General features: G+C 47.2%; 1 protein-coding gene across 2 annotated transcripts in view; it reads left to right on the forward strand.

The window, feature by feature from the left end:
• The first annotated feature begins 1,456 nt into the window (after positions 1 to 1,456).
• LOC120396366 overlaps positions 1,457 to 13,036 on the forward strand; it is a 115,536-nt gene continuing 103,956 nt past the window's right edge. The window contains exons 1-3 of one of the 2 annotated variants that reach the window (XM_039521158.1): positions 1,457 to 1,749; positions 6,773 to 6,913; positions 7,067 to 7,141. The gene's annotated coding sequence lies outside the window, so the exon portion shown is untranslated. The remainder of the gene's footprint in view (positions 1,750 to 6,772; positions 6,914 to 7,066; positions 7,142 to 13,036) is intronic. The other variant, XM_039521159.1, reaches the window with a different exon arrangement.

Here is a 13,036-nt window from a genome sequence, read left to right on the forward strand (position 1 = left end):
ATTTTTCCCCCCAGCATGCATTGGGGGGAAATCCCACAATTCCAATGGGCAGCGGGGAGTGCGGGAACTGTGGGATAGCTTCCCACAGTGCACCACTTCCAAAGTCGAAGCTGGCCCCGTGAATGTGGACTCAGAAGTTCGAATTTGTGTATTTAGTATGGATACACAAATTCGACTTATTAAGGTCGAATCCACAAATTCGACTTAAGTAGATTCGAAATAGTCCTGTAGTGTAGACAAGCCCCTAGAGAGCACAGACTGCAAGATCCTGTCTCCCATGTGGCAACACTATTTTCTGAGCCCACACGTAAGTCAATACCCTCCCCTGACTGCCCACGCGTCACCTACCTGGGCTGTGCACAGCAGCACAGAGCTAAGTCTTTGCATAAACTCAGCTCCGAGGGCTGGCCCTTTGCCCCAGGAGGGACCGGAGACATGGGAACAGCACCATTCTCTGTGACTCCCCCATCTCGATTAGCTTCTTCTCTGATTCCAGGCCCATGGAAGCTAATGGAAGGACTCCCACCTGGGCCTTGTTAGAGTGTAGCTGAGCATCACTTGGTGCTCTTGTCCCAGAGACGACTGTACCCTGTTTGGTACCTCTAGGCTTGTGCCGCACTCAGGGATCAGAAGATAAAGATTTAAGGCCTGTTTCCCCACACAGTGCAGTCGATGGTGTAGCTGGGCACAAAAGGCGCATGGAGGGATTCAGGCCCCTAGCCTGGTTGACAGGCTCTGGTGCTGAAGGGGGATTTTTGAGATAACTCTAGGTTGTTTTCTTGCCATGGGAAGTTTGAGGCCGACGTTCAGTCCCACGCTTGTTACAATGCCCAGATGCGCGTCCCAGCGAAAAGGAGAGGGGATGCTAGTTTGGTTGAACTGAATGTTCTCCTTGGAGAACGGACACTTTGTTAGGGAGAGCCCAGCCAGCTCCAGAGAGCAGCAGATTCCTGTCCCAGATCAGACAATTACAACCTGATTGTCAGGGGAGCTGAGCAGCCCCAGGACCCATTGACAGCTCTGGGAACTGCAAGTGCTCAGCACCTCTGGAAATCAGCCCATTCCTTGCATCCATCTCCAGAGATGGTCCCCTAGGGAATGCAAAGATGTTCCACTCGGCAAGCCAGGTCCTTTCCCTTAGGCCGTGAGAACAATCCAGCCTAGGACAGCAGCTCCCTTGTAGAGACTCGTCCTGTAGCCTTGTGTCTCAGCTCTCTATTGCCTGTAGCTGTTTCCTCATTGTTCTCTCCCCCTTCTGCCTGCAAGCCCAGGACTCACTGGTGAGATCTGCTTCTTTGAGAAGCCTCGTGCTGGTGGGTGAAGCTTTCACCCAAGAGAGCAGACATCAGCCCTGCAAGGCAGAGGTGGGTGTGGCAGTGACTTCACAAGGGCCTTTGGCAGGAACTTAGCCTATTGGGCAAAGGTGGTGAGGAGGCTGTGACCTCACACAGCACCCTTAACCTCAGGCAGGCAGGACAGGGATGCAGGGTAGGGGGAACCTCGGAGACCCCTGTAGCCTTGCTGCAGGAAGCCTGCTTCTCGCGGTCTCTCCTAGAGGACTAAAGGAGGATTTGTGGTCACGCACCTGAGTGCTAAGGAGGAGCTTATTTGGGAGTGTTCTCCTTTCTATGTTGATTTTGTAGAAAGCAGACATTCCCTGGGTAGAAGGTAAGATTCTCAGTGAGGGCTGGAACCTGTTCAATCTGATCCATATGTTGCCAGCCGAGCTCTAGGCTCGTAAAACAGAAGGTAAGTTGGCAGAAAAATGTCCCACCTCGGACTCCACCCCTTAGTAACTGGCTACCTACTAGGTCTCAAAACGTAATTGTAAATAAGGAATCATTGTCGAGTGGGTGTCTTTCTAGTAGGGTCCTGCAGGGATTGATTCTTGGATCTACACTAACATTTTGATCAGTGACTTGTAAGCAAATACACAGTCATCACTGTAAAATCTTCCAATGACAGAAAGCTTGGGGGAGTGGTAAATAATGAAGAGGACACATCACTCATACTCTGGAACTGCTCCCCACAAAGCCAGTCAGGACTTTGGGGAGCCTCCTCTCCCCTGGAGGAGACTGTCTTCAGGGCAAGAAGCTTACACGGCTTCATCTTCCTGGGTCTGAGATTGGAGCATTCAGCATAAGCCCCTCCGTGTGCTTCCCACAGCCAGTCTGCCCTGGCGGGGTCCTGGGGAAGCCAGAGGGTTCTGCATGCACCCCCACTTCGCAGTCAGACTTGACTATTAGCCAATCACTAAAACAGAGGTTTATTAGATGACAGGAACACGGTCTAAAACAGAGCTTGTAGGTACAGAGAATGGGACCCCTCAGCCGGGTCCATCCGGGGGCCCAGTGAGCCAGACAACCCCGTCTGCCCTCACTTCCCATCCCCAGCCAGCTCCCAACTGAAACCCCCTCCAGCCCCTCCTTCTCTGCTGAGTTCCTTTCATAGAATTCATAGAAGTCATAGACAAAGTCAGAAGGGACAATTATGGTCATCTAGTCTGACCTCCTGCACAATGCAGGCCACAAACTCTCACCCACCCACTCCTGTAACAAACTCCTAACCTATGTCTGAGTTACTGAAGTCCTCAAATCGTGGTTAAAGAGCTCAAGGTGCAGAGAATCCTCCAGCAAGTGACCTGTGCCCCACGCTGCTGAGGAAGGGGAAAACCTCCAGGGCCTCTGCCAATCTGCCCTGGAGGAAAATTCCTTCCTAACCCCAAATATGGTGATCAGTTAAACCCTGAGCATGTGCGCAAGACTCACCAGCCAGCACCCAGGAAAGAATTCTCTGTAGTAACTCAGATCCCATCCCATCTAACATCCCATCACAGACCATTGGGCATATTTACCTGCTAATAATCAAAGATCAATTAATTGCCAAAATTAGGCTATCCCATCATACCATCCCCTCCATAAACTTATCAAGCTTAGTCTTGAAGCCAGATATGTCTTTTGCCCCCACTGCTCCCCTTGGAAGGCTGTTTCAGAACTTCACTCCTCTAACGGTTAGAAACCTTCTTCTAATTTCAAATTTAAACTTCCTACTGTCCAGTTTATATCCAGTTATTCTTGTGTCCACATTGGTACTGAGCTTAAATAATTCCTCTCCCTCCCTGATATTTATCCCTCTGATACATTTATAAAGAGCAATCATCTCTCCCCTCAGCCTCCTTTCCCAGGCCAGGACGTCATCTGACCTCTTTGTTCTCCCACACCTTTAGCATCCCCTTGCAGCGGGGAAGGGCCCAGGCCATTAGTTGCCAGGAGACAGAGTGTCAGCCCAAAACTGAGGCACCCACACAGTATTCAGAGGAAACACCAAGAACAGTCCTACTTTGTCACAGCTTGACACTCAGACCAGTCTCTCGCTGCTGACCTAGCTGTAACTCTCGGTTCTTGATGTTAGCTACCAACTCCGGCTCATATTATCTTTGCCCTGCTCTAGCCTCACTCCAGCCCCACCACCGACCCACTACAACCTTGCCTCCTCCTCCTGAGCCTCCCCAAGTCCACGGACTCTGACTGCCTGGCTTCAAACTTCTGCCTGTATCTGGGCTCTGGCTCTGATTCTGGTTTGTCTTGGACTCTGGTCTCGGTTTTGATCCTGTCGCATCCCTGGACCTTGATTCTAGTACCACTCTTAGCCTAGGCGCAATCCTACACCTAGCTGTGACATACGCTCTAACCACTAGACCTAATTATCAGACGTGGCATTTGACATCAGGTGGTGCAACTGTTTGCAGAAAAGCGAGTTTTCCGGAAGTAAGTGGCCCATATTCAAAAGGAGACATGTCACACCAGGTGTGAACCATGGCCTCGGTGCGTGAGACTAGCCCTGTGATCCCCCTACCGGAGTGGTTCAATGGAGATGACTGAAAATGTAGGGGTTTCCTTAACCAGCCTCCGTCCCTAGACCTACTCCTCCTTTATTGGCTCTGACACCCAACATTCCCGATAAATACCAGGATTTTGTGGACATCTTTAAAAGAAAGGAGGACACATTGCCTCTGCACCGAGACTGTGACTGCCCTATTGACCTACAGCCTTGGGCGAAAGTTGCCTTTGGCCATATTTACGCAATGGCCAAACCAGAACTAGTGGCTCTCCCTGTGTACAGCCATGAAAACCAGTCCAAAGGGTTTATTTGCTACTAAGCATTTTCCCACAGGTTCCCTGGCCCTTTTTGGGAAGAAGAAAGGTGGGACTCTACGCCTACGTGTAGATTACCAGCCCCTGAACAAAGTGAGAGTTTGGAACTAGTACCCCCTAATCTTAATCCCAGAATTGTTGGATCACATGAAACCTGCACGGGTATTCATCAAACTAGACCTTCAAGGATTTACAATCTAACATTCATTTGGGTGGGGGACAAATGCAAGACAGATTTCAAAACACATTATGGACACTTTAACTGTCTGGTAATGCCATTTGGACTGACTAAGGGTCCTGTGACCTTGCAACACTTCGTCAGTGATGTATTTGGGGACATTCTGGATCACTACATTCTCATCTATTTAGATGACATACTTTTCTCTTTGGAGAGCCCAGAGCAGTACACGCTGCCCACATCAGAACCCGAAGAGGTTGTGGCAGAATGGTCTCTATACAAAATTGGAAAAGTGCACCTCTAGCCAACTCTCCACGGAGATTTTGGGGTACATCCTCTTCCCAGAAGGAGTTAAGAATGATCCAATTCTATGCATCCGAAGAAGTGAGCTGTAGCTCACGAAAGCTCACGCTTAAATAAATTTGTTAGTCTTTAAGGTGCCACAAGTACCCCTGTTTTTTTTTGCGGATACAGACTAACACGGCTGCTACTCTGAAACCAAATAAGGTGGAAGCCATTCACTACTAGGAGGAACTTGAAGTACTCAAGAAGAGCAGCACTTTCTAGGTTTCCTCAGTTTTACTGCTGCTTCGGCCCAGGGTTCTCAGAGCGAAGACGCCCCATGGTAGCTCTCCTCCACAAGACTGTCAAATTTGTTTGGTTGCCCAAGGGCCAATAAGCCCTCAACAGCTCAAAATTGCCTTCACTGCTGCACCTATTCTGGCGCACACCAATCCAACTGAAGCATTCATCATGGAAGTTGACACATCTAATATGACAATTAGGGCCATGCTCGCTCAGGCATGGCTCCCAGTACCTGCTGCAACCTTGTGCATAACACTCCTGGAGGCTCACCCCCACAGACCAAATCTAGGAGATCCTTGACAATGAGTGGGTTCTGATAAAATCATCATTTGAAGACTTATGTCAGTAGCTGAAGGGGACTCGATACCCAGCACAAGTTTGGACTGATCACAAAAGCCTCCAGTATTGTGAAAAGCCAAAGCATTGAATCAGGGACAATTCAGCTAGACCGTATTCTTTTCCTGCTTCAATTTCAAGATTACTTAACTACGGACTGGGAACTAAGAATGGCCAGGCCGACGCCCTAATGCAGAATATAACCAAGAAGGGAGAAAGCTAGTGAGGAACAGCCCTTCCTCCTCAAGCCCTACAATGTGATTAATACTACCAGACCTCAAGCTCTAACCATGCTAATTTAATCAGTCTCCTGTGATGACCTGTGGCCGGGGAATGGGGGACCCCTCTGGACAATCAGGAGCAGAGAATGAGAAACAACAATCCATGTGGGATGCGATAACATTTACTGAGGGCCGCCTGTATGTTCTGCCAGGATGTCCCCGGTTGAAGGTACTACATCCGAACAAGGACAGCTCCCTGGCAGGACACTTTGGGTGCCTCATAACCTCTGTCTAACCTCCTGCTTTGTTTGGTGGTGCCAGATGTGGGTTGAAATTCAGACATATGTTGACTCACACGAATTCTGCACTTGCACCAAGGCACCACACACCAAATACCTTGGCACCTCATGTCTTTGTCCCAGCCATGGGCAGCCAGTGCAAATGGATTTCGTTGCAGAACTCCCTGAATCAAATGGCCACATGGTGGAACTGACTATCATAGATCAACTGATGAAGACGGCATGCTTCACCCCCTGTGACTGTGTACCTTCAGCTGAGAGGCCAGATCAGTTCCAAATTTGTAAACCACAAAGCCAAAGACACCTTTTTTAAAAATATTTTTTATTTTTTTTTGCTAACTATAGATTTCCCCCTGATTTCATCCTACACTACCAGTGGCCTCTCCGAACTTCCTGGCTAGTGACCTGGTTCAATGAATTGACCACATTCAAGAAGAACTAAGGGGCCACCTGGAGGACACTAGGAAAGACATCAATAGCATGCAGACTGCCAATGACAGGAAGGGCCAGTCTTTTCAGTAGGGAAACTATTAGCTGAGGGGAGGTACTGAGCCCTTGGCACTGATCGAATTCCTAAGCTCCGTTTGTGGCAGCAGTACCTGTCCCATCCCCCTTCCTTGACCTCCTGATCCCATCTTTTGCCCCGGCTGTAGTGGAACAAACTCTGGGTCCCTTCCCTCACTCTGGCACAATCCATGCCCAGAGTGTCCAAGCCCCATGCAGATAATGGGACTATCCTCCCCTCACCTCCTGGGTAGGGGAGGACACTACTAAACCCATTTTACAGATAGGGAATGAAGGCAATAAATTGACCTCTCCGAGGCCACACGTACAAACGTGGGGTGGATCTGGGAACTGGATTGGAGTCTACTCTAGTGCCTTCCCCACAGAGGTAACTTCACTTCCTGCCCTTCATTCTTCCCTCCCTTCTTGGCCCTTCTTCAATGGGGTCTCTGAATGGGAAATGAGCAGGGGCTTCCTCCCCTCTCTGTCTTCCAGGCTCTGAGATCTGTCTTTACCGCCTACATCAATGCAGTCTGCAGCTGGCCCAGCTTGGGGAGTAATGACCTCATCCTGTCAAACCGGGAAGAGCTGGCTCTCAGTGATGCTTAGATGGAAAACCACACACTCCTCACAGAGGTAGGAACCACTCTCTCATCTGGGCGATTGTGGCGTTTGGGACAAAGATCAGGTTCCTGGTACACAGCCTGGCTGAGGGCATCCCTTATCCCTGGATCCCAGCCCTGAGACTGAGACATTGTTCTCATTGTGCTGTGTTGGTTTTATTCCTAGGAAAAGCATCCCCAAAGGACATGTATAAGGATCCTGGACTCTATTGCCCGCAAGAAGCTTCAGCCACCTTCACAGGTAGAGGTCATTGTCTTTCATACAATTATACCAGTGCCCTTTCTGCTCTCAATCACTGCTCCCTCCAGCAGGACAGAGACTCCCCTTAACTCCCAGAGTTCTGATTCCTGCCATTCAAGGGGCTGAAGGCTTGCATTACCGTCACCCCCACGATCAGATACTTTTTCTATGGGAATCTCACTAGAGCAGGGGAGAAATTTCCACTTCTCTTAGAATCTGTCTGCTCAGTAAATCCACCCATGCTGACCTCATCTTAGCTGTTTTGCTTATCCGAGATTAGCAGTATCTTCTGAAAATCCTTAGCATGTGGGGCTGAGGTGGCGCAGGTAATCCTGCCGCTAATCGTGTTTTTGACCCCATATGAGAGTAGGGCTGGATGCCCTTTTCCTGTTCTACAGAGGGGGAGTGGATGCGTGGTACCTGGGGGGTGAACAGGCTCTCAGCCACTAAGTGTCTTCAGTATTTACACCAACGATCTGGAAGTCAACATCACATCACAGCTGGTAACATCTGCAGGTGGCACAAGGATTGGTGTTGTGGTAAATAATGATGAAGACAAGGCTTCCCATTCAAACAAAACACATTTGAATACAGCAAATACCCAGTCCTAATTTAGGAGGGAGGGAGATTAACCAGTGGAACAAATTACCAAGGGAAGAGGTGGATTCTCTGTTTCCTGATGGCCTCACATAGCACCTGGCTGTCTTTCTGGAAGGTGTGTTTTAGTGAAACACAAGCTATTGGGCTTAATATGGGAATAAGGGTGTGAAATATCATGGTTTGTGAAATAGAGGCCTAATTAGGCGATCTAATGGCCTCACAATCTATGAATCTATGAAAAACTCAGTGTGGGGTGAGTAACAGACTCTGGGTAACCTGCTTGCTCCCCCTAGAATCAATAATGAGCATGTGGGGTGATCTGGAGAGCAGCTCAAACATTCCACCAGGCTGACCCAGGGCAGACGTCAGCCCTGGAAGGCAGAGGTGGGTGTGGCAGTGACTTCACAAGGGCTTTTGGCAGTAACTTAGCCTATTGGGCAAAAGTGGTGAGGAGGCTGTGACCTCACACAGCACCCTTAACTTTAGCCAGGCAGGACAGGGATGCAGGGTAGGGGGAACCTCGGAGACCCCTGTAGCCTTGCTGCAGGAAGCCTCCTTCTCACTGTCTCTCCTAGAGGACTAAGAGAGGATTTGTGGTCATGCATCTATGTGCTAAGGAGGAGCTTATTCGGGGGTGTTCTCCTTTCTGTGTTGATATTGTAGAAAGCAGACATTCCCTGTGTAGAAGGTAAGATTCTCAGTGAGGGCTGGAACCTGTTCAATCTGATCCATATGTTGCCAGCCGAGCTCTAGGCTCGTAAAACAGAAGGTAAGTTGGCAGAAAAATGTCCCACCTAGAACTCCGCCCCTTAGTTACTGGCTACCTACTAGTTCTCAAAATGTAATTGTAAATAAGGAATCATTATTGAATGGGTGCCTTTCTAGCAGGATCCTGCAGGGATCGGTTCTTGGATGTACGCTAACATTTTGATCAGTGACTTGGAAACAAATATACAATCATCACTGTAAAATCTGCCAATGACAGAAAGATTGGGGGAGTGGTAAATAATGAAGAGGACATGTTACTGTTACAGAGCCATCTGGATTGCTTTGTTACCTGAGCACAAGCAAATAATATAAATTTTAGTATTTCCAAATGTAAAGTTTCCCTTTAGGAAAAAAAATATAGGCTATGTGTACAAGAGGGGGATTCTATCCTGGGAACTAGTGACCCTGAAAAAGACTTAGGGTCATGGTAGATAATCAGCTGACTATGAGCTCCCACTGAGACACTTTGGCCAAAAGGGCAAATGCGATCTTAGGACCCATACCTAGCAGAATCACAGGTAAAAGTAGAGAGGTTCTATATCTCTCTACCTGGCACTGGGGTGACCACTACTGGAATATTGTGTCCAGTTCTGGTGTCCACAATTTGAGAGAGATGCTGATAAATTTGAAAGGGTTGAGAGAAGAGCCACAAGAATGATTAAAGGATTAGAAAACATGCCTTATAAAGATAGGTTCAAGGAGCGCAATCTATTTAGCTTAATAAAGAGAAGGTTAACAGATGAGCATAAGGGAACAAATACTTGCTAATGGGCTCTTCACTTGAGCAGACAAAGATATAATAAGATCCAATGGCTGTGAATTGAAGCTAGACAAATTCAGACTGGAATAAGGCAAACATTTTGAACAGTCAGGGTTTGGAGCAATTAACCCAGAGTTGTAATGGATCCTCCACAATTAGCATTTTTTAAATCAAGATTGGCTGTTTTTCTAAAAGATGTGCTCTAATTCAAACAGGAATTATTTGGCAGGGAGTTCTATGGCCCACGTTATACAGACTAGATGGTCAGAGTGGATCTTTCTGGCCTTGAGATCTATGACTCACTGAGGCATTTGTAATTTGTCCATTTTTGCTTCTCTTTTCCTCCCTGCTTTTTGTCTTTTCTCTTCTCTTGTTCCATTTCTCTCTGCTGCTCTTTTTCCTGAGGAGGGTGGGGCTGTTCTCCAGCTGTCATTGTAGGAAGCCCTCACAAAGAGGTGGGGCTGGAATAGTGCGCTGACAGAGATCTCCACCAGAATGATCTCCTGTTGTGACTAGTGCTGTCTTTTGGCCATCTGTTGAGAATGCTCAGCCTCCAGTCCCTGAGCGTCTCCACGCTGATTGGGTGAGCTGGGAGTTATTACTGAATTAAAAGGGATGAGACACAAGTCATTGTTGGCTGAGTGCAGTGAGGCCTAACACTCAATTCAATGGCATTTCTTTGTCTGTCTGTAATGCAATCATTTTTGAAGACTGCATCCGATTGATTCCAAAATTGCAGGGAATTTCTAGGCATCAGTGGAAAAAACCTTGTTGATTTTAGTGACAAATGGAAACCACACCCCCACCCCCACCACCAGGAAAGCTTGATCTCCACACTGTGCCCATTTACTTGGTGCTGCAGGTACAGGCACATTGTGACATCAGAGTTAACTCAGCCAGTCAATGCTAATTCTGTGCAGGTGATTTGCATAATTCAACCTTATTGGTTAAAAGGAATCAGCAAATGATCCTGCAGGTTTCAGTAGGAGAGATGACCAAGCTGGCCATAGGGTTAGCATTTAAGGTCAGGGTTATTGGAGTAAGTGAGTGATGAGTGGCTGAATTACCTCGGACGTCACAATGTTACTGCTCAGGCTACTCTGCCTGTAGCGTCACATGGGCAGTGTCTGTCAAGGGGAAGATTTTGTTGATCTGAAACTTAGAAAACAAGAAGAGCAGAAGAGGAATGACTCAGATGATTTGACAATAAAATTTAGGTTTTGCGGCATTATCCAGTGCAATTGCTACTGGTTCAGAGGTAGAACCATGTCCATGTGTGCTGCCAAGTTTTAATGGAAATCAAACCACTGAACGCATGGCAGTCTTTGGCTGGAACCAGAGTTTGCTGAAATGGTAAACCAGCTTTTGACAGCAGCAGCCTCTTCTGCAGGCACAGAGAGACTATTTTCTTCATTTCAGTTGATTCAGTTAGTTGAGTTCAGTAACAATTTCATTCAAATTTCAGAAACTGACTGGGAGTGGAAAAAGAAGGAAAGCTTGTTTTCCTCTTCCAGTCTATAAATAAACACTAAACGTAAGGGGATCAGATCTATTAGTTCTAAAATCTGACAGACACGATGACGAGATACAATCAGTTCATTTCACTATCTGCAGATACGTCCTTAAATCAGTTAGTTTTAAATGAAAAATATGTTTCAATAAATCCAGCACACTGAAGGTAGTTTTATTCAATTAATAAAGAAATTGAAAATGCTGTTTTTGTGCATTTTAAGAGCACTTGAATTTCCATCAAAACAGGGCATAGACAAATCACAAGTAAAAAATCCATCATCGTCTAGGAAATAAATGCATCATTTGCCATTTTCCAACATAATAAAAATGTAAAAATTAGATACAAGAAATGTAAATTAAGCCATATAACTGCTTAAATAAATGTGCATAGATATACTGTACTAATGAGAATCAACCTATCATTAGGAAAATAACTAAAAAGTACAAATGCAAAACATGATTAAAATCAATGGTGTAACTCAATCCACCAGGATGTCTACTTCTGGGATTGGGAGGCCAGACTGAGACCCTCATTGACTAGGAACAGCCAGGAACCCAGTAACAAATTCCAGTCCTGCTAGCATCCAAGGCTCCAAATCTAAAGAACAATTGAAGGCAGTAGACGATTGAGGGGGTACTGAGAATTTCCAAACCCAAAGATGTCATATTGGCTCTGGATGGGGGAGAAGCAGGAAGTCACCAGGGATTCTTGATAAATCACCCATTGTCCTTTGGAGCTCAAAGGTGTCTAACACTTATGACCGACTCAAATCCCACTACTGCTAGGAGTTAGAAAAGTGTCTCTATCCCAAACAGAGATGGTGAAACAGAGGTAAAGAGCAAGAGGTGGTTACACAGCAATGCTGTGGCCAAGCCAGAAAGAGAAGCATAAGAAAAACATTCATCAAAAATGTTTTGCATTTAAAACTACCTTATTTCTAAAAGAAAGGAAATACTATCTGTAGTTAGTGAACTGAATTGATACATTCTGGTCCACTCCCAATGTGTTTCTTCAATTCAATTAACTAGTCATCGGGGCAGCTCCAGGCCCCAGCACGCCAAGCGCGTGCTTGGGGCGGCACACCGCGGGGGGCGCTCTGCCGGTCACCGGGAGGGCGGCAGGCGGCTCCGGTGGACCTCCCGCAGACGTGCTTGCGGAGGGTCCGCTGGTGCCACGGCTTCGGTGGAACATCCGCAGGCATGCCTGCGGGAGGTCCACCGGAGCCGCTGGACCCGCGACCGGCAGACGCCATGCTTGGGGCGGTGAAATGGCTAGAGCCGCCCCTGCTAGTCATTGAATTGAACTAGATGAAGAAACCGAAAAGATGAAAATATTCCTCCTGCACTTGCAGAGGAAGGGTTCCTGCTGTCTAAAGCTGTTCTAGCACTTCCACTAACTCTGGTTTCAGGTGCTTCAAGTAGTCTGACTGTCCTTAAAACTTGACAGTAAACATGGACTACCTAATATGGGTTTTTTTCTATTCTCTTGAAATTATTTTAAGAGATTATAATAAATTTGGGCCTTAACGTAGGTTATCAATTCAAATTGAATTTTAAGCAGGTTTATTTTTAATGAAAAAGCTGTGGTGAGTTTAATTTAAAAAAACCCAGTTCCTATTTTAAAAATCCTCTATTGTTAATCCACCCGGCTAGAGATGGAAAAGCCTCCTGGCTCATTTCCCACCCCAGGAAGGGCTGAGCCACAATCCAAGGTCTAGGGCTGGGCTCCTCACTCTGTACTGGACTGAAAGCCTAGATCTAAACTCTAGGAATTTGGGACTGACCATTAATGTCCCAGTGCAGCACAGCACTCACAGAGCGGCTTTTCCTGGGTAAATCTCACAGTGCTTTACAATAGTGAGTAAGTATTAGAGCCTCATTTTACTGCTGGGGACTGAAACACAGAGAGGGGAAATGGCTTGCCCAAGGTCCCATAACTCAATAGGAAAACTGCCCATGAAAGCCAGGAGTCCTGACTCCCAATCCCCTGCCTCAGCAGCTCCAGCAGGTCACACTCCCTCTCGGCGCCAGAGAGACTGGGAATAGTGTCCTGCTTGCAATTGCCATCTCTGGAAAGGAATGTTCCTCTAGTGATCAGTGCAGGGTCCTGGACACTGGACACAGGCCTCCTCAGCTCCATCCCTGCCTCTGTCACTGTCACTGCCCAGGCCACATTCTTCTGTCAGTGGGGTTGGAGTCTCTCCCCTATAGGCCTTGGCTTATTAGGCTTCAGGAATGTGTGTGAGGTGCTAGGA

The sequence above is a fragment of the Mauremys reevesii genome, linkage group 2, assembly GCF_016161935.1.
Source record: "Mauremys reevesii isolate NIE-2019 linkage group 2, ASM1616193v1, whole genome shotgun sequence".
Taxonomy (NCBI): domain Eukaryota; kingdom Metazoa; phylum Chordata; order Testudines; family Geoemydidae; genus Mauremys; species Mauremys reevesii.